This window comes from Amblyomma americanum, chromosome 1 (assembly GCF_052857255.1).
Source record: "Amblyomma americanum isolate KBUSLIRL-KWMA chromosome 1, ASM5285725v1, whole genome shotgun sequence".
Lineage (NCBI taxonomy): Eukaryota > Metazoa > Arthropoda > Arachnida > Ixodida > Ixodidae > Amblyomma > Amblyomma americanum.
Genome location: NC_135497.1, coordinates 194734451 through 194758451, shown reverse-complemented (window position 1 = coordinate 194758451; position 24001 = coordinate 194734451). Strand labels below are relative to the sequence as shown.

General features: G+C 48.6%; 1 protein-coding gene across 3 annotated transcripts in view; it reads right to left on the bottom strand.

Moving 5' to 3' along the window:
- LOC144114437 (alpha-(1,3)-fucosyltransferase C-like) overlaps positions 1-24001 on the bottom strand; it is a 119574-nt gene that overhangs the window by 19006 nt on the left and 76567 nt on the right. Inside the window, exon 1 of one of the 3 annotated variants that reach the window (XM_077648179.1) lies at positions 7872-8058. The exons of the other annotated variants lie outside the window; for them this stretch is intronic. The gene's annotated coding sequence lies outside the window, so the exon portion shown is untranslated. Of the gene's footprint in view, positions 1-7871; positions 8059-24001 lie in introns of those variants that run through there. 3 annotated transcript variants of the gene reach the window in all.

The following is a 24001-nucleotide window of genomic DNA, read 5'->3' as shown; positions in this document are numbered from 1 at the left end:
GGACGTGCACATCGACAGGTATCGACAGCTAGCCGTACCTTGAATTTTCTCCGCCGGTCTTTACGTCCTTCAAGCACAAACTCTAAGCTCACTGCCTACACAGCCCTCGATTGGCCTAAACTAGAACATGCCTCTAATTTCGAGCCTTCGTTCTCAAGCTGTGACTAATCGTCTCTAGTCGCTACATAATAAAGCAGTCCGTTATATTCTATCCGAGTACAACCGAACATCTAGCGTGTCTGACATCAAGAGAACCTTATCTCTTTACGATCCTGCTGAGAAACGTAATACTCAATGTGTAATACTTTTTCACTAAATATTTTATGTCTCACCAAAAGCGCCTGTGTTTGCGCCCTTGTCTAGTCCGTGTTTCACTGCGCCGTAGTCTTAAGTATGAACAACTAACAAGCCAGCCATTACGTATTTGCTGTTGACCCACATTTATGCTAGAACCGATAATTCTTGCAAAGTTTTCCTTTATTACTGTTGCTTGGAGTTAATACATCATGGAACAAGCTCCCTGACTCAGCTGTTCCCATAATTAATAATGAAAAATTTCTCTCTGTGGCCACTAAATTATTTAAGTCTTAATTACCATGTTTGTGGTCTGTTGTTACTGCCATACTGTCTGCGGTGAAATATCTTCTTGAACCTTTGTGATTGTCGTTTTTCTCCCTACATTTCTCATATTTGCGTGCTAACAACTGTGTGAGTATGGGTGACGTTCGTGTATCATCGCCCGTGTTTTACATCGTCAACCTTTTGCAATGCCCTCTGGGATTTTAAGCGTATAATAAATGATGATGGTGGTTATAGGAGGCTTTTCAGGTTAACGGCGCTTTAGATGTGCCCTTTCCGACGTATATCTCAAGAGCTAAAGGCCATGTCTGGTTGAAATGTCTGACGCGATTGCGGTAAGAGCAGTACTGCGGAAACGGCATAGTAAAAGGCTCATATTGACCGGCCGCCTTCTGCAATATGCAGCATTCATTCAGCGAGAGAGGCCAGCCGTATTAAGCGTTAATGCTGCAACAACGGTGACCCGACGTTTCGAAGAACCCGCGAGCCACGCACCCCCGATGCCCTTCCAGCTCCTCCCGTGAATGAGGACTCGCCTGTCTGTGTTCATACTCGTGCAAACCGCGACCCGCCACCACGGGCCTGCGCACTTGCTGTGTCAGCTTTCATGCATATCGGAGTAAAGCTTGTGTTCGCGGAGCGCGGTCGTGCTTTAAGCTCGCGAGGATCCTTTGCGGGAGAGACGTTCGAAAGGAAGCCCGCTCATGCGTACACGAATTTGCTTTGAACAGCAGTTTCGCGACAGGGGCAGAGAATGCGTTCAGGCCCGTAACTATAGCGCATTACCTAAGCACCATTCAGCGACGTATGTTTGAAAACCGTCAATCAGGCTTCAAAGCACCGAAATCACCTATCAGATATATAATTTAAGCATTTAACCTATATCACGTTGACGAACTCGCGCCGTCTAAATCAAACATTTCAGGAATACTGGCGGAAAAAGAGGAATTTGCTGGAAATAAGGTCATCACAATGACTAGCTGCTTGACGAATCTACAAAATAGCGGAAAAATATGTTTAGTCAGCAGACGACTGCTGTACTATATTGCAAGTGGAAAATGAAGTTAGAAGCAAGTAATAAAAAAGAAAAAAAACATGACAAACTAATGTATACAGGACAGGTGGTGCGCAGTATCAGTCATTGTATCATCGCGGTGAAGTATAATGCCGTAACTCCTTGTGTTCGGAAAATCAGCGGGAGAAGCTTTCGCGTCTAATCTGTGCACAACGGTGGACAGAGTGGAAGAGAAACTATCAATCTGAAGCCAACAAATTTGTAGAAACTTTTCAGTACTTCTACGCATTCTTTATCGTCACAGATACGTGCAAGTCGGTGGATAGATACATTCAACAGCCTTTGAAAACCGCATTGTGCATGCTTCTCGAATGAAATATTGTCTTACCTTTACTGGCCTCTTGTACGGCTGCTTCAATTAAACACTGGTTCTTAATTCGACACTGTAATATGCTGCGTCTGAAAGCTGCTGGCACTCTGCCTGTAGCTTGATGCGCACGGGCTGGCAAGCAATGTTCTCATTTCTGATGTCCTTGCTTCTTTGTATTTTGTTTTTAAACGGCTGGGATTTAAGTCCCACATGTTGCATCCGACTTCTTGCTATTTATGTTTCTGCCCACATGTCCCATCTGTCTTGTTCTCTCCCCACATGGCCTCCAACGGAAACGAGGCTGAAGTGTGTGAGGACGTGAGAAAGCGAGGTCGTGCCGCTCTCCATGTTCGCTTCCCAGCCTCTAAAACCCTATTAAACCAGCGAGTGCAGCATTAACGCTCACGCACCAAGCGCCTGTGCATGGCAGTTCGGCTGCACTAAATCTATTCCCTGCTGTCTCTCGGTCGTCTCACTTTTCTAACTCTACATTTTTCACCTTATTTCAACTGGCTTTACGTAATCCTTTCTGTTCCTTATGTTCCGAGTAATTTCCAGTGCAGGATCCCGCGAGCTGCGTACAAGAAGCACGGTTTTGCCTTCGGCGCAATACAGAGCTTCACAATAGGGTGATCCTATCGGTTAGGGAAATAAATGAAATAACTGGGCGCCAGTGCGCACGCGCAAAACGCAAAAGTCTCTTGGGTTAGCGCGGGCGACGCTAACTCAAAACCGGCGAAATAACTCGGCCCCCTAACGCCGGGTAGGCTCAGGCAACATGACGGCGTCCGCCGGGGCGGGGAAACACCCTGTAAAGAACTTAAGGCATGCTGGCTGTGCTTTTTCCCCCTGAGCTACGTCACCCAAAAGAGGACTACATAGAAGTTGCGTGCAGAACGTTTCGAAGCTACGAGCGATGCACGGTTAACCCCACCTATTCAGAGAAGTCGGAGTGGCGAATGACGGCGACCACATTGCGATGGGTTCCGCAAACACGTGACACTCCTTTGATTGCCTTGGGGCAAGCAAAGGAGTGGCACGTCGCGACATGCTTCTGAACGCACTCTTTTTTTCTTTACGTTGACGTGCACGCAGAGTCTACGCCTTGTGCTGCGCTTGCGGTTGTGTGTCCGTCGAGGTGATGCGCTAGTGCCTTCACTGGAGCGGATTGTGAATTACGCTTCTGCCAGGATATGCCTAACAAGTGCTGCGTGCTCACTTGCCGGGCTAATTAAAAATCGGGGCCCAAAAACCAAGTTTTCAAGTTTCCCCGGGGTGAAGAACAGAACGCCTGGATTGGGGCTATACCACGAGTGAATTTCGTTGTATCACCGCACTCCAAGGTAAGATATCTAGAAAGTCTTCAACAAAAGTCATTTCTGAAAAATAGGATAGACTTGGCACTGCATAATATAAAAGGTGTCTTTAAACCAGGAAGCCTGCTACAATTGTAAGCAGCGAATGCACGATTTCAAGAGATAGCTCTCTTGCCAAGTTACAGCTGCTACTAAAAAAAAATTCAATTGCCTTCTAGGTTTGCGAACTTCACTTTATTGAGGCCGACATCATGCGAAAGGCTTCCCACATCGACGCTTACAGAGAGCAGCCCAATTGCACCGCTTTCGCACAGGCGCAATCCCATCAATGTTTCCAGAATGCCCGTCTGATCTTTCTAAGTCATGCACTTCAAGGTATGTCTCAGACTGGAAGCGAGCGGGTCTTCAGTCGGCTGTTTTGAAGAGAGCGCTTGAAGAGTCTGCCGAAGAATTCCGTAAAGAGCAGGAAGTGGATAAGATTCTAAACCTGACTTGACGGAATAGACATCAGCAAGAAGTCTACATTCCGGCATAATGTCTAAGGAAATCAACGCTTTATTTACTGCACATATTGAAGACCAAGCACCAGGCACCAAGTATCCAGTTGCAGTAAAAGCTGACTTCATCATGACAGTTTTCTTTGTGAAGACGCCGATAACAAAAATCGGCAGCAATTCCTCCATTCAATACATAGCAAAACAGCAAGAAATCGGGGGTGAAGCTACTTGTGAGCATTGAGAACAGCTGCGTCGACCTCAGTCGAAGTCCCATATCCGCAAACGAAGACATCTGCTTGCTACGCTGTAATTAGGCGGACGGCAGAAGTGTGTATATTTGTCTAGAGAGCAAAATTATGACAAATACATGTGTCCCCAATAAAACTGTACATACGCATCTGTGAAGCTAATCGAGTGTGTTTCATTTCTCGTCATAGCTGCGCTCCACAAAATTGTAGGTATTGTACATAAATAAGGAAGGTAAAGGTTTAAAACATAGGTAACCTTGTTTAAAGTAATGTACAAATATAAACGTTTACTGAGAAAGACGAGAACGCGCAACGCGACAGAGTTGCTGCCATTAGTACCTACATACAACATTTACAAAGCTGGTTAATGGCTATTGCCTCTAAATAAATGCCCCGTTATGTGACTGCTCTTTATTCTAGTGTCTAGCTGAAGAAAAGTGTGGATTGGTCAAAGGAAGCACATTGCTGCTAGGTGGTCCCAGCCGCGATTCCAGCAACTCCGCCGTAAGTGGTGGCTACTCTGGGCCGCTTATAGTGACTTCACGGGAGTACTCAAGCCTTCTCAAATTATCCAGAGGGTGTTGGGCGGGTGCCGCTCGCCTTATAACACCAATTCATCATCGCCGCTTCAGTGTGTCTGCCGCTCGCGCAAAATGAATGGTGCATGACGTCAGAGAGTGCGTTGATGTTCGGACAGGTTGGCGTTTTTCATTAACGAAACGCTTTACAAGCAATGTAATTTCACGCAATACACTGTTTTTATTATTTATTACTACTCCTTGCTTGTCCTGATGCAAACAGAAGTGCAAATAGAAATTATTTGCGAAATGTACAAATAGCCATTTGAATTTTCAGCCGAAAGTATGCTGCCAGCGCTTAAGGGATCCAGATGCGGCTGGCCATCTATTCTAAAGCTCTCGCGAGGACACACCCCAAGGCCGCCGTGTGCAGATTTAACACGGGGCCCCTCAGTTTGGTTCCCCTATTCAAAAACTCTAATAACACTGCGCCGTCCCACCCCGTCAGACTCAGTGCGTGCGAGAGGTTGCGCTGTGCCAGGTGTAATTGGCAACAAACAGCGCACCGGGAAAGAATTAGGCTGCAAAGTTACCGATGGTGCCGTCACAATTTCTGACAGCGAACTTCTTTTCTTGTTTACGGCTGTCTGACGTCTGCTGCTGCTATGGGATGACATCCGGGATTCACTTCACGGTCTTCGAGATGGTGTTGTTGCGTCAAGCGCACAGGCCGAAGAGGAGCAGAAAAAGCCCCTTTTCACATATTCATTGCAGTTACAGCCATAGTAGAGTGTTATCATTTCAAGTTTTTTTTCTACATTTTCAAATAAAGCACCTTGTAGATCCAGGGCCTCTGTTCAAAATAGGTTTGGATGGTGAGATAGCAGAGTGGGTGAGGGAACAAACGCGAGTTAATGACATCCTAGTCGAAGTCAAGGAGAAATAGGCTTGAGCAGGGTATGTAATGCGATGACAGGATAACCGATGATCGTTAACGGCAACAGACTGGATTCCTAGAGAAGGAAAACGTAGCATATTTAACAAGGAAGGGCGGAATCTGAATCTGTAATGACCCCGCCCAAACGATTCGAGGGACGCAGGAAGGAAAGGAACAGGCCAGAGCTCTCTCCTGCTTGTTTCCTTCCTACTTGCCTCCCTTCTTTTGTGCCGCTGCATTATACAAGCGTAGCAGGGGGCGCCAGATAGTTATGTGGGCGGATGAAATTAAAGGTCTCCTCGATTTGGCTGCACTTTCCGCACTAGTTCACAAAAGTGCCGTGTCAGTGCAGTGACAGTTCTTCCGGCGCGAGTGTAGCCCGACACTAGTGCTGTCGGTGCAGCGGCCAAATCGAGTGCAAAAGGGCAGAAACTTTCGCCTGCTGCGGCCATGTACGTGTTGGTGATTGTCGCGTGTTTTCACATATGCGCGAGATTGTGCTAGCTGCATTGCACGCTGTGTATTTGCTCCAAGTGGCACATCTCGTGGAGCGGCTATGAACTTTGTTAATTCCAAAAGTGGTGAAGAATTTGACACCGTTCATTCCGTTGCGTTGTTTAAAGGGGCGCAGGCCGGTCGACCGTCACTGATTCAACGGGTACTTGGAAGAGGCAACAATTAATTAGACTGGTTATTCAGACTACCGCTCGATAAGACCTTTTACAGTCCATACGCGTGATTCAGGCTGCTTCCGTCCTATCGAAAAGTGACCGGGGTTTTCCGCCAAGAGTTGCCTGATCTATATTTGAACTCAATCGCGTTCACTTTCGGCGGACGGTGACGGCGACGTGACTGTCAGAGGCTAAGTGGCAGGCGAAGGTGTGGGCTGACGGCGACCTCAAGCCCAGTCGCTGTCGTAAGCGGAGGTACTGATGTCGCAGCGAGCCACAAACGTTGCGATCGCCCACGTATTATAAAACATCTCACAATCTGCCTCTTATGGAAGCGCTCCATCGTGCTGCGTCTATAATAATAACTGCACACAAAAAGAGAAATGGTGTAAGCAACGACGTGCGAGGCTGGACAGAAAGATGCGGACCCATACGCACTACGTACTTCCGTACGTGCGCCATGCCAGCCAGTCGCTTACGCGCGTAAACAGACACGCGCACACGCGCGCGCATACACACACGTATACGCGCACTGTCATTTCAGCAGTTTGTTGAGGGCCCGGCGCAGATGCCGCGTCTTTCACGGGTACGCGGCCCTCTCAAGCATGGTCTCAACGCCGCTCACAAAACAAGCATGGCCGCGGAGCCGTCTGCTAGGAGCGCGCCAAGCACCTTGCACTACTTGCACGAGAAGAGAACTCGCCGGGAGGCTAGTGCAGCAGTGCAGAAGAACTCGTGCAGCACGAGGCCAAATGGAGTGCCGAAGTGCAGGTGGCACTAGCTGCACTGTCAAATCGAGGGCGAGAGTGCCGCACTTCCTGAACTGGTGCAGAAAGTGCAGCCAAATCGAGGAGACCTTAAGTTTGCGGGGATAAGGGGGCCGCGGCTGGCATTGGACAGGGTGAATTGGAGACATGTGGGACAGGCCTTTGTCCCGCAGTGGGTGTGGTCAGGCTGATGATGATGATGACTGCACCTGTCTGGACCTAATTCAACTACCGTGTGTTCAAATTTGATCGAAACGTAAGGAGGCATTCGTGTTACGTTCAAAAAAGACACGTTATTGTTCTTAGTACCCTGTTACCTACCTTAGAGCCCGAAGAAAAACAAACTATATCAGAAGGCAAATCGCATACGGCTCTGCCACTCAGCTTCCAAGCGACACTCATAATGACAGCAATGGCGAGTATAGGTTGAGTTACTCGCGAGAGACATTCAAAAGCGCCAGTGAGGAAATCAAAATCGCGAATATTCGCCTTGAAGTCCTTCCTTCTCAACCAGACTATCTATATTTGCTGCAATCTTGAATCTAATTTTTGATTACGCGTCTTTGCCGACGAGGTGCACTGTAAAACAATTGTAACTCTCTGAACCTTTGCTGCATCGCGTCGTGAACGAGTCATTGAAAATTATTTTAAGCAGCGTAACGTTATTGTGCACCAGTCGGAGGTAGCAGAAATTGCACCAATTCCATGCTGCCTGAAGTCGAACAAGGGTGCAAATTCAGCCGGATGCCAACGCTTCGATGACGCTTCGGCATTTCTTTTTTTTTATGTGTCACAAAAACTTTGGCATCAGGTTCAGCTTCAGTCCCTGTTTAGGATTTAGTAATTTCACAGGCGGCTCAGTACAGTTAATATATGCTTAACTGGCACGGTTCACTGTAAACAGCTGAGCTACAATTGATGACCACACTTTCTTATATTCCCCCATCACTCACCTGGTGCGCAGGCAGCCTTCTTTCACCGGTTCTCTTGGCAGTATAGTGCTTCCGAGAAGTACACAAAAGTCCCGTTGTCGAAGCGCGGAGCGTCGCGCCAGCGCGGTCGTCCCAGATGACTCCGTGCTTCCCGCACCAAAACAAAGGCGTTGCCTCCGGCCGCCCTACGCGAGGAAAGGCTGCCGCAGCCGAGTCACTTTCGCGCGGCTTTGCGCCCTTCCCTCCGGCCGTAACGAGGAGGCAAGCGAAGGGAAGCGGCAGATGCCGCGGGATAATGAGACACCGGACAACCGGTTCTGAAGGCCGCAAAACGGGTCGTTTTATGCACGGTATTCTTGAGCTGTTTTTGTGGCCGCGAGAAAGTTTAAGTAGCGGTTGTTTTCGAGCGTATACGCGATAAGGGTAGGTGCCTCGTTTATGTGGCCCTCAGTGCACCGTTGAGGACGTCTTTATGCTCCGAAGCAGCAGAGACTCCAGCACCCGCGAAAACCGGTACGCTTCCAACGTGCGCTGCAATCCGACGATGTGGGCTCTATTCGCACAGCAGCACCTTTACAGGAGCAAACTGACCTCCTCTGGGAGTATTATATATAAAGGTGACAAGCTTTTCACGCTCTGGTGACTTTTCACCAAAACGCTGTAATGAGCGACACGTCGAAGGTCACTACCCTGCTTTTTCTAAGAAAGCCCTGAAGTGTTGGGGAAAGGAATTTTCCGACACCATGGCCGCCTGTTGAAAGGCTTCAAAACTCGGCTCCTACCCATCCCTCTAGTTTCTTTGTCCTTCCCTTGTTATATTTTTTTTTCCCTTGTTCGCTCCTTGTGTAGGTACACTTGCCTCCACGTTCAGGGGCTCGCGTTTTCAACTTGTCATCGATTCTCTTCTACCTCTTCGTTTTTTTTTTCCTTTTGGACCAACGCGGCGAGTGCGTCGATCATCTGCTATCCAAGCATTTGCGTGTTGTCAGCGCGGTATAGCGGCCTGATAATCACTATCTTAATTTTATGAAGCAGTAAAGTCTGGCACTGGTGAATTACAAACTCGGCAAATAGGCGAACCTTTTCTAATGCTTTTTCGTGTATTAAAGAGCGGCTGCATTTACGGGGGAGGGAGGGGGGGGGGGGGAAAGCAGCTTTGAAATCGCAAAAGAAAAATGGCAAAAAAATTATCCTTCGAATATTGTTGTATCCGCTAGTATGCCAGGTATCTACGCTGTTCCTGCGTTTCACTGCTAAAATTGACTGGGAAGTTCTCTAAAAAAATTTTCCGTGAACATTGCGAGGAAACGCTCTGACAATGGGCTTTTTTCTCAGGTATGGTTTTTCTGCCTTGCAGAAGAGATTTTAATTTTGATATTTTAATTTTATTTTAAGGATGTTAAATTTCCTGCATGAAATTTTCTTCTCACTCTGCATTCGGACATCGCTAAAATTCAAAACCAGATTTTGTGCTTTGTAAAAAAAAATTCTAAGAATTTATTGACCTGTAGCGCGCCAGTAGGGACGCAATGAATGTTCAACCAGCCTTCTGCCGCATTTTTTTTTTGACAAACTCTGCAGCCTTTTCACAAGATTCAGAGGGAAAATATATATTAGAAAATTTTGTGAATATAAAACAGTTGAATTTTGTAAGAAAAGTTATAAAGTTATTTCCAATTTGCTAATAAAATTCATGGAAATATATCAAGAAATAAAACACGTTTTTCGGAAAGCAGCGAAACCCATCAAATGCCTTCAAATAGTAAGCGGCTTCCAAATATGTCACATGTGGAGAAAGCCTTTCAACCCGCACCAAATAGAAGTCTGCTATTCCATATCTTTATTATCATTAGCACGAACGCATTTAGGAGACAGAAATATACTGACAGTATCCTACCCGTTTATGAACTTCTAAGCGATGGGTTGCCCTGTCTAGCACGTACAGGAAAGTTTTCCTTCCCTTTCTTCATGCGGCGACTGTTTTCATAGAGGACCAGAGACAGCATCTGGCCATTGTTCTAATAGAGTTAGCAAGCCAGCCAGCATAAGGTACCTTCCGCGGCTGTCTTCGCAACACCGCAGAATATACCTCCAGTGGCCCAAATACAAAAAACAACAACAAAGATGCTATAGCGCGTTGAAAGTTGTAGTTGCGGAATTTCAATAGAACCCTGCTCGGTTGGAATTTTATTTACTAGTTGTTTCGACAGGCACTGCCGCGCACACTCCTCAGAATCGAAGCTGCGTATTCGGGCGTTCATGACACCGTGTCAAGCATTCGCATTTTCACTGCGGAAATGTAACCAAGAAAACGAGAAAAAACGCTCCCAAAATGCGTCCTCTGTATCATTGCTGTACTTGTCAGCTCTTCCCCCTAATAACTCCGCAGCGTCCTGCCCGATCTCAAATTAACGTATTCTGAAGAATTTGCGCCACACAGTAAGCCGTTTACGAATAGAAAACAACGCAAATCACAAGACTAGAAAGAAGTGGACGACACAACGTCCACTTCTTTTTTAGATGTATGCCACCTTGCCCATACATCAGCCTTAAAACAGTTAGCACTGCTTCCTCTTTATGCGGTCGGTGACCGTTTGGTTTGGTTTATGGTTGGTTTATGGGGGTTTAACGTCCCAAAGCGACTCGGGCTATGAGGGACGCCGTAGTGAAGGGCTCCGGAAATTTCGACCACCTGGCGTTCTTTAACGTGCACTCTAGAATTTTGCCTCCATCGAAATTCGGCCGCCGCGGCCGGGATCGAACCTGCGTCTTTCGGGCCAGCAGCCGAGCGCCGTAACCACTCAGCTACCGTGGCGGCGGTGACCGTTGGTAATCAATAAATTTCTACACACTGTGGCTGGCAAGACAACGTGCTGTGACCGGCCGATTTCCCAGGTTCGACAATTCGTCCTCTCTTGGCACTCCTTGCCCCAGGAACGAAACATCGTAGCCTTCCACATGGGTGGCAGGATACCACACCATGTTCGCCAGCGATCCACCGGCAGCCCTTATCGAGAAAGAAAGAAACAAAGAAACGAAAGAAGGAGAAAAGAAACAAAGAAAGAAAAGAGGTATCGTGTGTGGCTGTTCTGCAGCGATAAATCCTTCCTTGCGACCGTATCTCCACTATTTATTTAGTTTAGCTTTTTCCTTTAAATTCAGGTGCAAGTCCGTTTCTGTCTTGTATCTCCCGTATTCCCGTCGCCCCACGTCCTTGTGCCCGTTTTCGCGTAGAGTCACAGCGCAGCCGCTTCAAAATTAGTATGTTGCAGTGACTTGTTCACCGCAACGCTTTACTAAATTATAGTGGACAAGATTTCTTCTAAAAATATGTTTTGCCCCCCAGGTTAGTGGCGCAGAAATTTTTGATACCACCAGGTTAAACGAACCAATTCCCCATTATGCCACTTCTGGTCTTACTAAATATCTTCGTCTTCAATTAATTCACATACAGAACACTAACAACTGCATACTTTTTTTGTCGCAGGTGATTGCCGTGTTCGCTTTTATGTCATCGCGGCATCGGGAACCATTACATAATAGCGCTTCTTCTATTCTACAAAACAGTGACAAGATACAGTACTGCATACACTCGCTGTAAGTTACGGTAAAAATGATCAAAGCTTGTCACGTGGCTACTTCCACTTTTCTTTCGAACTCTCCTGTTCCTAACTTTACATAGAAAAACAAAATCATGGCTTGTTTGATTGGTTTATTAATTGAATTATTGAAAAAAGTACGAAACCACGCAGGGTACTTTCTTGCCACTCACCAACCGGGACAAATTTCCATACTGATTGATTGTTTGATATCTAATTTTGGCGCCGATTCGTTCAGACATGCCTTTTCCCTGTTTTCCGACGTACCCATCGGAAGTAGTTATGAAGATATCGTCGGATATGGTGGAAGCTATAAACATAGCCTTTAGTCTATAGCCTACAGAACAACCCTGAGCTTACAAACGTAAGGGACGTTCGCGTACGCCGAATGCAGCCGGGGCTATCAGCGGCACCATCGTCTGCTAGGGTTCACGGCTCGCTTGTGGTGCTGTTTGAGAACCGCCTCTTGAGTAGAGCTGTCTAGGGTGTCGCCCGGAGGCTCCGGACGACTTTATTGGTGAGCAAATACAGCTCTCGCGGCAGCATCTAGGACTACATGAGGAGCTTGTCTCATTAGGAGAAACGCGCAACTGACTCAGCGCCCAGACGTTCTCGGGGATATCGCCGGCGTCACAAGATACATTTATTGTGACGTTTTAAAAAGATATAAGCTTCGAAATCATACTTTTTCACGTTCTTCTTAAATGTTCTTACCAGCTGTCACCGAACGGCCGCCTTCTCAGGTGCACTGTAAAATGAGGAAATTTAATTTGGAATGTCTAGTTTACATCTGTTTCTGTTGGCCGCGCTATACAGTCCAGTAACCCATTCCGGGGTAACTCCTACACGAACATATCGTGGTGTCTTCAAAATAGATCGGCTTTGAAATGACCTTCCATACTTTCGCATTTACTTCTAGGATATACCCTGCTTTTGTTAACGAAGGTGCGACCTCACCGTGAAATCAGAAATATATTTCGAAAACTTTTCTTGACAAGCATTCCTATGGGTCGTACTACTAGTCGTCAACCCCACCCGGAGACAGCAGCGCCACCGCATCTTGCTAGACACGATCTCAGATATAGCTTGGTCCGACCAACTGAAGCGCAGAGGACTGCCCTGCAGACGCGACGGATTCCCATCTCCTGCACATCTGAGAGACCAAGGCTGGTCTCGAACGGAGGTGGTGGCGCCAGCGCTGGAATACAACACTTAGACGCCGGCTGGCCCTGCTCAACAATGAGATTGAGACGCATGCTGCGACTCTCCTTCGCCAATATTGGAAATCCCTCTCTAACAGACTGGACGGCAGCATGAGCCTGCCCCAGACCTGGAACCTATCCCGCCATCTCATTGATTCGACTCAGTCCAAGACACCACAGACACAACCTTACCAAGCTCAAACACACAGCAGGTTCTCCCCGCAGGTTCTCCTAGAGGACTTTTATGATCTCTACTTCCCCGCTTATCCTCCCGCAGACCGCCCCGACTATACAGGCTCACCCAACGACCTCCTCAACCAACCCAGGCGGAAGTGAGGACTGAGTTTCAGCGCCTGAACAAGTCCTCAGCTTGCAGCCCCGACGGAGTCCACAAGGCACTCCGAAACCTCGATTCCCCCTCCATTACAGCCCTAATTGACTAGTTGAATGCTGGCCGCGCGGCGCCCTCTCTCCTCAGTGGAAGGACACCAAGGTAGTCTTCATTCCCAAATCCGGCGAACCACTTCTCTCCGCTAACCATCGGGCCATCTCCTTTACGCCCTGTGTGGGCAAGCTCACGAAGCACGTTCTCCAGACCCGGCTCAACCGGTGTCTGAGTCTACCTAACCGAAGCTTTTGTCTTCACAAGCCATGCAGCCTTCCTGGAAGGCCTCCACTCCCTAGGCGTAGGCCCGCGGATGTACAATTACGTCCGCGACTTCCTCTCTCAACGCGCAGCCACACTCATCCTAGGCGACCACCGGCTCCTCAGTGTCTCACTGGTAGCGCGGGGGACGCCTCAGTGTGCCGTCCTCTCTCCTATACTCTTCAACATAGCCTTTCTCCAACTCCTCCACGAATTCGCCTAAGTCCCCGACATCCAGTTCAGCTTCTATGCTGGCTACATCACTGTCTGCGCCAGCCGAGGCGGTGATGCCGACATGAAACAACATACAGTCGGCCCTCAACATCATAGACTCGAATAGGACACAGAGGACGTCGTCCTCTGTGTTTCTTCTGTCCCTGTGCTTTAACGCGCTGTCAACAAGAATGGATCATAGACTCGTAGGTTCGCGTGCGTGGCTTAGCCTGCTCCCCTTCCAAACCACAACTCTTCCTCTACCGCCCCAGGCAGCACGACCCCCGCCAACCCTTCCATCCCACTCACGCTAGAGAACCATCCCCTTCTTCTAGTCTCCGAGATTCCCATCCTGGGCTTCGTCCTTCATTCTCACGGCACGCACGGCGACACCACCCAAGCTCTCCAGGCTCAAACCCAGCAAGCCACCCGTCTCATTCGGCGCGTGGCGAAACCGGCGCGTGGGTCTGCGAGAGCGGAACACTCTCCGCCTCACCCAAGTCTACATAACGAGCCGCATGGCGCACGTATTCCCCTACCTCACCGTGAAGCACAAGGAGCGGGACCGCATCAACGCGCTCCTCAGGAGCTGTACGAAGGTTGCCCTCCGCCTACCCCCCAGCACCTCCATTTCTTGGCTCCTGAAACTCGATACCAACAACATGTTCGAGAAGCTGACAGAAGCCACCCTAACAGAACTGACTCACCTGTCGGATACTGCGGCAGGCCGCACTCTACTCTCTCAGCTAGGCATCGCCCCGATCGGCCATCCTACGGAGGGAGTCACTACTTCCAGACCTACGCTTCCAACTCACCATCCTTCCCATCCCCAAGAACATCCACCCCGAGCACGACGTGTAACGCAGGGAAGACCGCGCCAAAGCCTTGCACAAGCAATACGACGACAGTTCCGTGGTAGACTATTTGGACGTGGAAGCGTACTCGTCGGGTTCCCGCATGGTCCTCGCCGTCGCTATCAAACCCAATTACTCGCATCATGCTCTATCACCTCAGACTCATCCGAAATTGCAGAGGAGGCGGCCATTGCGCTCGCTCTCATCTCCACCTCTGTCCCCAAACTTGCATCCGACTCGAAATCTTTCCTATCCGGTTTCGCCAAAGGCCTGGTATCCTGCCCCGCGGCCCGGCTTCTACGCTTCTGGCACCCTACCCAACCTGTAACCCTCATCTGAACCCCCGCACACGCAGGCTTCCCGGGTAACGAGAAGGTCCACTCCCTCGCCCAAGGCCTCACTTTCCGGGCCGATGTCGGACCCCCGCCGCCAGCCCAGGAGGGTCTGCTTAAAAACCTGCATTTTCCAGGGTAGCAATACGCTACCCAGGGTGAACGTGGCCGCTGCTAGGGGAAAACATGGTTGCGGGCCCAAAATGAGCGAGCCGTAGCCCACCGCATTTGGCTGCTTGCCCATCTTGGCCTCCCAAGTTCATGTTTGACTGGGAGAAAGAATGGAAAACCAAAAAAGTGTACAACGCCCTAAAAGTTGAAAAAAGCAGCAGCCAGCCCCAAAGCCCCTTAATCTAAAAACCCAACGCGAGGACCTTCAAATGCAACCCAGCAAAATTAAAAAACTACAAAATCACCTTCCTGGTGAAACGACTTAGACAGATTAGGCTTCCAATTAAAACTTTGGAAGCAAGAAAGGATAAGTCTGAGTAGGTCAGACCAAGAAGTATGCCCACCTTGATGGTCGATGGGAACAGCATGCTCAGGGCACCGAAGGCCATTCCAAAGACTTGGAATTTCTTCCCAGGCGGGAAGTTCGCCCGGAGCACGCTGTAGTTCCTGGCCTTCTCGGCATTTTTACTGGTTAGGGTACCTTCATTAGCATCCCAAACTATCGCGATGTCGACAACCAAGACCTGAGAGCTTGACTAGATGACAATATCAGGTTTTAAACGCGTCCCACGGGTTGTAGTGAAGATGGGCTTCTCAGAGACCTCAACCCCGGGGAGGTTCTCCCGAGCAAGTCGAGCGACTTGCTTCACAATGAAGTTATGTCTTTCAGTACGCGGCAGGTCAATAGCTTCACATTCATGTAAGATATGAAAGGTGGTCTCGCGACGGAGACCACACCACCGACAAAGCTGAGAATTTGGGTCAGTACTCTGTAAGGACTCGTGTTGGGTAGAGGTTAGTTCTTAAACGAAGAGCCCTGATTCGATCCCCATCACGTAGCAGCTTTGAATTTGTGCGCAACCAAGTGTTTGCGTAAGGCTGGCGCCTGTGCGCAAACAAGTCAAGATTGGTATAGCGTGTTAAATATTGTTGCCACCACTTCTCAGAGCCCCGCTTCGATGTAGCGCTAACATTCTTGGAGTCGGTGACCCCTTCCGGTACTTCAAATCGCTCAGCGAGGCGCCGATGGTGGGGCATTAAAACCGAGTCAAAAAGTTCAAAGATGATGGGCTCGTTAAGTCGGAGCAGTCGGGTTAAAAACTTAAAATGCACAACTTGCGCCACACGTTCGAGATGCAGGAACCCCAACCTCCCACACCTGGAAGGCATCCAAATGTGGTAGTTGGGAAAACCAGATGGAAGATAGAGAACTTTTTTTACCTTTAATCTAACCATACGGTCCAAGCGGCAAGACTGTTTGAACAACCGTATAAGAAAGCCGGCAAGACAAGTTGCCGCCAACAGTGAAGTTTTTGGAAAGGTTTCAGCGAAGCCCGGGCCACCACCCAAGCAGCGCAGCATCTCTCTCTGAAACTACTTTGGGAGGTTTATTTACAAATAGGCAAAGGCCAAGATACTTGATTGGCTCATTTGCCTTGTTACTGTGAATTGGAACATTCTGAACTTTCAGAGAAGGCCATACTTAAACCACTTGGACTGGTGATCCGGGCGCCAGCCGAAATACTGAGTTTTTGGTGGGTTTATTTCTAGATTAACATTGCCTAAATAATCTGAAGTGCTGTCGATGAGGGATTTTAAGCCCTCATAAGTATCGGAGATGAGGAGGAGATCGTCAGCGAAGGCTAAAGCAGAAAGAGATGAATTGGTGAGATGAACACCTGCACCCGAAGAGATAAGCTTGTCCAACAACGAATTTAAGACCAGATTAAAAAGAAAAGAGGACAGCGGATACCCTTGCTTTATACCTCTTCTAAGAGGCACTTTTACATCGTCAGTGGTACCGGAGCACCAAAACCGAACTATCCGGCATGTTTACGCACCGCAGGCTCCCTCCCGAACCCTAATCCAGGTCACCCACTGGGGCTGACTATAGACCTCTACAGCTCCCTACCCTATTCGCCTTCATGCAAGCTACCCGGATCCCTCTCCTTTCGTAAGCTCTGCGGGAAACCGGGAGACTTCACGTCCTCCTCACATGCCCTACCTTCCCACACCCTCCATCCACAACTACGACGGAAGTCATACTGGGAGACTTTCCTGGCCAGCTCCGCTGCTACAGACCAGCGCCGCATCATCACCGACGCCTTGAAGCGGATAGCCCTCCAAGGGCTGTCCTTTGCACTGTAGGGGCGGCCTCGTACCATGTGTGTGTGGGGGGGGGGGGCGCTTACGCCACAGATCGGTGTTGGTCTAGTATACTGGACGCTATAGTTCATCCACTTTGAAAAGAGTCGGCGCATAGCCTGACATAGCAAGTTATTCTTCGGAAATTACGACACAATTACTATCTGCGAGTAGTTTTGGCATGGACAGTAGCAGAAGAAGGTCATGACTAAAAGGACAAAATGTAGTGATTAACAGAAACACTAAATGTTACCACGGTGGATCCTCCAGTTTATCCAGCCTTTCTTTTCTTCAAGTGGGTGGAGGGGAAGACCACATAGACCCACCGTGGTGGCTCAGACAGGTGAGAGGTTTTGCTGCAGGCAGAGTTCACGGGCTCCACTCCCGGCCCCGGCAGCCGCATTTCAATGAAGGCGAAAAACGAGAACATCTCCGTATTGAAATCTTGCAGCAACTCAAAACTTCATGTAGTCTAGACTAACCTCGAGTCATTATTACGAACGTCTTCCTTCAGAGCCCAGGCACGTAAAATGCATAGGTTAATCCTTTGAAACAGCACAAAGGCCGAGTTATAAAATGATTCCATGTCGTTGCATTTTTTCCTAAAGGCTTGATTTTTACAGAAATGTGCATTTTATTGATCTCAAGTGTGCATTCAGCAAATAGGACAGACTGTGATTCCCAAAATAAACCGCTCACGTTTATGTGAGCGTAGATCTCTGATGTGGTGTTTCTGAGAAGATGCAGAACGTGCTAAATATTGCCGCAAATCTTTGCAGTGTTTGTTTCTTCTTCAAATCAGCCGCCATTTAATTTTGTCGCTTTGTTTGCGACGCAAGACGCGACTAGATTTATCTCGATTGATCGCAGCCAGGCACGGCTGATTCTACGTTGTTCCGGAATGTTCTAGTAACTTTGCACGCTTTATCTCGAAAGTTCGCTATCAGCTTTAAATTGAGCACGGCCGACAGCGGCGGGCATTCTCTTCGACGACCGCCGAGCACGCTTGGTGCTACGCCGCCGCCGAGTGATTCAGTCCATTGCGAGCGCAAGTCAGCCCAAATAAAAATTTTTGTTTAGACACCATTTTCGCAGCCTTTCTGCTCTCCGGAGTGCAGTCACCACTTCGTGACAATATGAAGGTTTTAATTTTTTGTGGAGGGGGGGGGGGGAAGGGACGGATTGTTTCATGGTTCAGGTTAAACTCTTTCAGAGGCTGCTTTAGTCGACTTTCGTTGCATTGCTTCTATCCGTGTTTCCCGTCCAGTCTCAGAGCCTGTGTTGGTTCGGCGGCTAGCACAGCACTGGAGCACCGGGGTTTCCACTTCCTGTGCAGGACACGCCGTCAGGTTTTACAAAAAAAAAATGTGCCAGGAACGGTGCACATGCCGCGACTCGTCACAGCCGTTCCCGCCATATGCTATGCTGCCGCGAGTTTCCGGTACCTGCTGCAACATATACCATGCGGCAGGAAGAGAGCTGCATAATAGAACAGTTCGTAGTAACCGACACGAATTGACAGGCAGAGGCGGCGAGAGTCGTCACGAAAGCAACAGCTCATAAAGGTAGCACAGCAGGCGCAAGTGGGGACTACAATGGAACGAATGTAAGGTTAGGTCTATAGATGTTCGTTCCATTCTAGTCCTGACGTCCGTGTGCAGTGGTCAACTAGAGCTGACCTAATGGGAAGTGATCACTACCCGATATTTGTGTTTACTGCCGACTTCCATCTGCGTGGTCCTAAAATTTGCCATGTTGTTAATTGGGACAAATACAGGGAGCACTTAGCCTGTGTTTCCGGTGATGTGACAGAAAAAATGATTTATTCTAAGATGGCTGCTACCACGGCGCTCAAGCTACCTGATCATTTTCCGACTCCGGATTTAAAACTCAGGAACCTCTGCGCAGCGCGCAGAAGGGCGGAGCGACAACTGTTGCGGAAGAACGACGACAGAGCCTTGAAGACAACTTTCAACAGGCTCAACTCTGCCATTAGACGGCATGCGAACAAGCTCTGTAGGTTCCAGTGGGCATCCTTTTGCGCTAGTTTGACTGTTTTCTCACCGATAACGAGAACTTGGCGTGTCGTTGGCAGTCTTGCTGGTGGCTCTCGTCCGAGTAAACCTTTCGAGGCGCTTGCATTGCGCACGCAGAAAGTGGCAGAGGAATTTGCGGATGCATTTGTAAATTACAGACCAGGCATTCATCCCTGCGCTCTGCCTGGTACGTCTCCGTCTGTTATGGACGCCCCGTTCACACTTCGAGAACTACAGACAGCGCTCCGCAGCCTGCGGCGTCGCTGTGCACCAGGTCCTGATGGCATTACCAATCAAATGTTGCAGAACCTGCCTCTGGAACACCGGAAGATGCTCCTAACCTATCTCAATCGAGTGTGGGAGTCTGGTGACGTTCCCCCTTCATGGAAGGTGGCTTGTGTAGTGCCACTGCTGAAGGCCAGCAAAGAGATGACAGACGCGGCCTCGTATCGTCCTGTATCGCTGACGTCGTGTGTGGCTAAGCTCATGGAGAAGATGGCAAGTAAGCGTTTGTCTTGGTGGCTTGAGGATAGAAGGGCACTACCAACATGCATGACTGGATTCCGCACAGGTTTATGCGCGCAAGATAGCGTCCTGGACTTGATAAGCCACATTGAACATCAGAGTGCTTTTGGACTTTCAACACTAGCTATTTTCCTAGACGTATCAAAGGCTTATGATAGCGTCCTCCAGAGCTCAATACTGAATAGCCTGCAGGTCATAGGCGTACAGGGCTATCTTCTGCGATTCATTCACTCATTTCTCAGTGATCGCAAATTTCGAGTGCCGTTAGGCAGCACAATGAGCTCCGAAAGGGCGGTATCGCGAGGGGTACCTCAGGGTAGTGCCCTGTCCCCAACGCTCTTTTATGTTGTCATGGCTGGTCTTCCCGAAAAAGTGCAAAAACATTGTAGGCATGTCCATATGTCGATATATGCAGACGACATTTGTCTTTGGTTAACCGGATATCAACAGAAACGCTTAGCTCTATTAGCGCGACAGGCCGTGCTTTCAGTTGAAAGTTACCTTCAAGGTGTTGGGTTGACTCTCTCGGTGGAAAAATCTGGCTTCGTCCTGTTTCCAGGTAGGGGACGACGGTATGCGCGGCTGAGCATAGACCGTGATCAGTCTTGCCTTCGTCAGGTTAACCACATACGGTTTTTGGGCGTCACTATTGACTCACGTCTACAGTGGCGACGAGCTGTGGACTCGATTGTGGCTTCACTATGTTCGCGTCTCAATGTGCTTCGTAGAGTTGCTAGTGAGCAATGGGGAAACCATCCTGCTTCAATGATCAGGCTTCACGATGCCCTGGTGACAAGTCGCATAATGTGCCAGCTCCCTTTAATTTCCCCCTCGGTATCGCAGCTGGAACGCCTTGAGGTTTTGCACAGAATGGGACTAAGGAGGGCTCTCGGCGTTCCGCAGGCTGCTCCAAACAATGCAGTACTCCATGAGTCTCAATCGAAACCTCTTCGGCTAGCCGCTTCACAAAGACTTTTGCTGCAAATTGGCCGCCTCAGAGAGACTGTTGCCGGGAGAGCGCTTCTACAGCGCCTTCGAAAGAGATCTGAGTCCCTGGCGTACTTGGCTTTAAATACTCTTCGTTCTCTGGGTCTCGACCTTCGAGATCGACCTAAGAAGTTGAAGCCACCTTGGTCCTTTCCGAGCCTCGATTGTTCCTTGACAATTCCCCACGTTCGCGCTAAGCGGAATTCTCCTTTAGCGGCAATGCGTTCGCTCGTACTAGAACATCTTGAGACCGAATATGCCAGCCATCTTCAAATTTTTACAGACGGCTCTGTGGACAAGGTCAGAGGATCTAGTGCAGCTGCTTTGCATATTCCGTCTTTGAAGTATGATTGGTCTGTTCGTTTTACTAAAGTCGTGTCCTCCACAATGGCCGAAAGTGTTGCCATTGAGGCAGCTCTAAAGAAGCTACGGTGTTGTACACTTCAACCTACTGTCATAATTACGGATTCAAAATCTGCCCTTCAAAAGTTAGAGTACGGGTTCCCCACTAATGCCTTGAGTCTTAGATCCCAACGTTTGGTGCAGAATCTACATAGCAAAGGCTTCTCTATACGTTTTCAATGGGTGCCCTCGCACATAGGTGTCTCAGGCAACGAGATAGCAGACAACCTCGCCCATACAGCTCTCTCAGGGATTCCAGCACATGGAGTCCCTCATGAAGTCAAGCAAATGTTCAGAGATGTGGTGTTGTGCCACTTCAGTTCTTTGTGGAGCTCTCCTCATCAGCCATGTGTGACCAAGGGTCTCAAAAGGTACCAAGCCAGTTTGCTACACCGCGTTCGCACGGATTCTGCTCGTACGCCGGCGTGGATGTATAAGACTGGCCTAGCGTTGTCACCATTGTGTTCAACGTATGGTGTGTGTGGTGACATAGAACATTACCTCTTGTGCTGTACTTTGTACAACGGGGAACGGGCTGTGTTATTCGGATCCCTCAAGAAGGCAGGAGTTCCTCACAGTTCTCTTCAGGACATTGTTTTCCCGCGCGGGAGCCAGTCGAGCAGAAGGGATGCTTCTCGCCTTCTACTTCGCCTGCAGGACACGGATTTGGCCTCCACATGGTAACCTCAGGAGTGTCTATTTGGGTTTTTGCGGACAGTGTTTCTGCGATTTCTATTTAAGTGTCGCTACGGTGGAGCAATTGCCGGCAGCAACTGCAAGGCTAATCCCACCGGTAGTTTGCAACCACTCAGCTCAACTCAACTACATTGGAACGACAAATTTGAGCGCCTAATTCATGCCACCGGTCCGTGTTCTAGACGCAGTCTCACCTACTCGCATGATGCGCTGTGGGCAACGCTTCTGTTCCTTTTACTTTAGACGCGCTGTGAAAGAAGTTTCAGGCTAAAATATGCCAATATTCTATAGATATTTCTTCTGTAGCCATGAAAAACAGCGATTCTTTCTTTTTTATTTTATGTAGTAGGATTCCTAGTTTGGCGGACATGTGAATCACGTGAGCTGATGGTTTCCACGAGTGCAAGAAGTTGTAGGCCAAGCACAAAGACTAAACAGGACAGCAAGACGAAATGCAGTAATTCGTTGAAATTCGCAGTGGTATCATTACAAGTGACTCCTTGCGCAGTAAACGGCGTTGGCATCTGAACACCGTAGTATTACGTAGCCAAAAACTCAAGAATTACCCCTCTGTGGATAGTGACAATCACTGTCACATGAGATACGGAGTGGACCCATCCTTGCAGCGGGCACTCATGGTGCGAGGAGTGCGGGCAAGCAGTGCAGCGATGATTATTCGCTCCAGCGAAGAATCAAGTGGCTGCAGGCTTTGCGTGTGTGCTCGAAATCGCTGTCTTGGTTCGCTACTTCACCATCGCGGCTATGTTCCGGGCGTTCCGTCAGCGTTTCGATGATGAACGTTACACGACATCATCTTCCACTGCACATCGTCTATGGAACCTCTAGCTAGCATGAGGCTGGGCCATACCACCAAGCAAGGCTGATAAATTTATCGCCTATCCTCCCCGCCCTCTCGGTTAGACGGGTAAACTGAAAGCGCTTGTTTTAACGCATCTCAAGAAACGCCATTCAACGCCAACCATAGCAACAAAAAAATGGAAACAATAGCGCTAATTTCCTGCAATAAGAGATGCGTTGCCTTAAACTGATGACAAAGGATGAGCGAAAGGTGCAGGGAGGGCAGATGAACAAGTGATTGTGAGCAACCTGTGGCTATCGCACAAGTACCAGTTATGATCACGTAAGCCCCGAGTATGTGTAGGTCTTTACGGTCCCCTGGCATTCCCCACAGATGGCGGACGAGCACTCTTTTTGCAAGAGCACCATGAAGCAACACTGCACACATTTCCGACACTCGATACAGACGCTACTCTCACCACTCTTCCAGCTTGCCACTTAAGACTCACAAGTTTAGTCGTAAAGCTTAACACGTACGCTCACCATTAGGGTGAAGCTGGTTGGTGCATTATTTACAATACTGCAACAGTGAAAGAACGAAGGGACAAAAATGCACTGGGGATTATACAATATGTGACAAATCTCGTTAGCCATACTGACGCTATATATTTCGCTTTTCCACTGATCGCCTACCAACTGCGTCTTTGGATTTGATTTCGCCGTCTCTTCTTCGTTCCCCTGTTGCGTGAACATCGGATGAGGGGTGACTTCTGGAAAGTGGAGGAGGGCAGGTATGCCAGGGTGCTTTAAAAAAGGAAAGTGCCCAGAAGCTGCCCCGATGCGCTAGGGGTGCAGAAGGTGGAGGCTCCGCGCAGATACACATACCACGGCTTTTTCGTTGAAACACGACTGTATGTTATTAGAAACTCCCGCGCATTTATCGCAAAGAACCAAAGATGATGTACGTGTCACATATACAGGGTGCTTCACTTAAGACTTTCTGCGATTTTTAAAAGTAGCCATTTTTGAGTTAGAAGAGCGCTCTTTCCGGCATAGCTAATGTCAGCGCTTTTCGTACATCAGAATACAGCTAAGTCGTGTTTACTTGCAGGCTGGTTAACTAACATTGAAAGCTAACTATTACTGTTAGGGTCCTTAATGACTGTGAGGTGTCTAGCTCACCGTAAGTAATATCCATATCAGTTTTTAGAATTGCGAAAACGCGGTTACACTCGCTGCTGTGGCCCAACAAATTTTGGCTATTTCGACGAGTTGCGCGCACTGAACAGGTCGCTTTGCCTGCAAGCTTTTCGAAAGCGCACGCATCTTAAGGCAATGTAGCCAAAATTTGTTGGGCCTCAGCGCTAAGGATAACCGCGTTTTAAAATTCTAAAAACTGGTATTGATATTACTTACGTTGGGCTACACGCCTCTCAGTAATTGAAGAGCCTGATAGTCAGTTAAGATAACTACTCAATATTAGTTGACCAGCCTGCTAATTAGCATGTCTTATTTGTACTCTGACGCATTACACCGTTGGCAGTG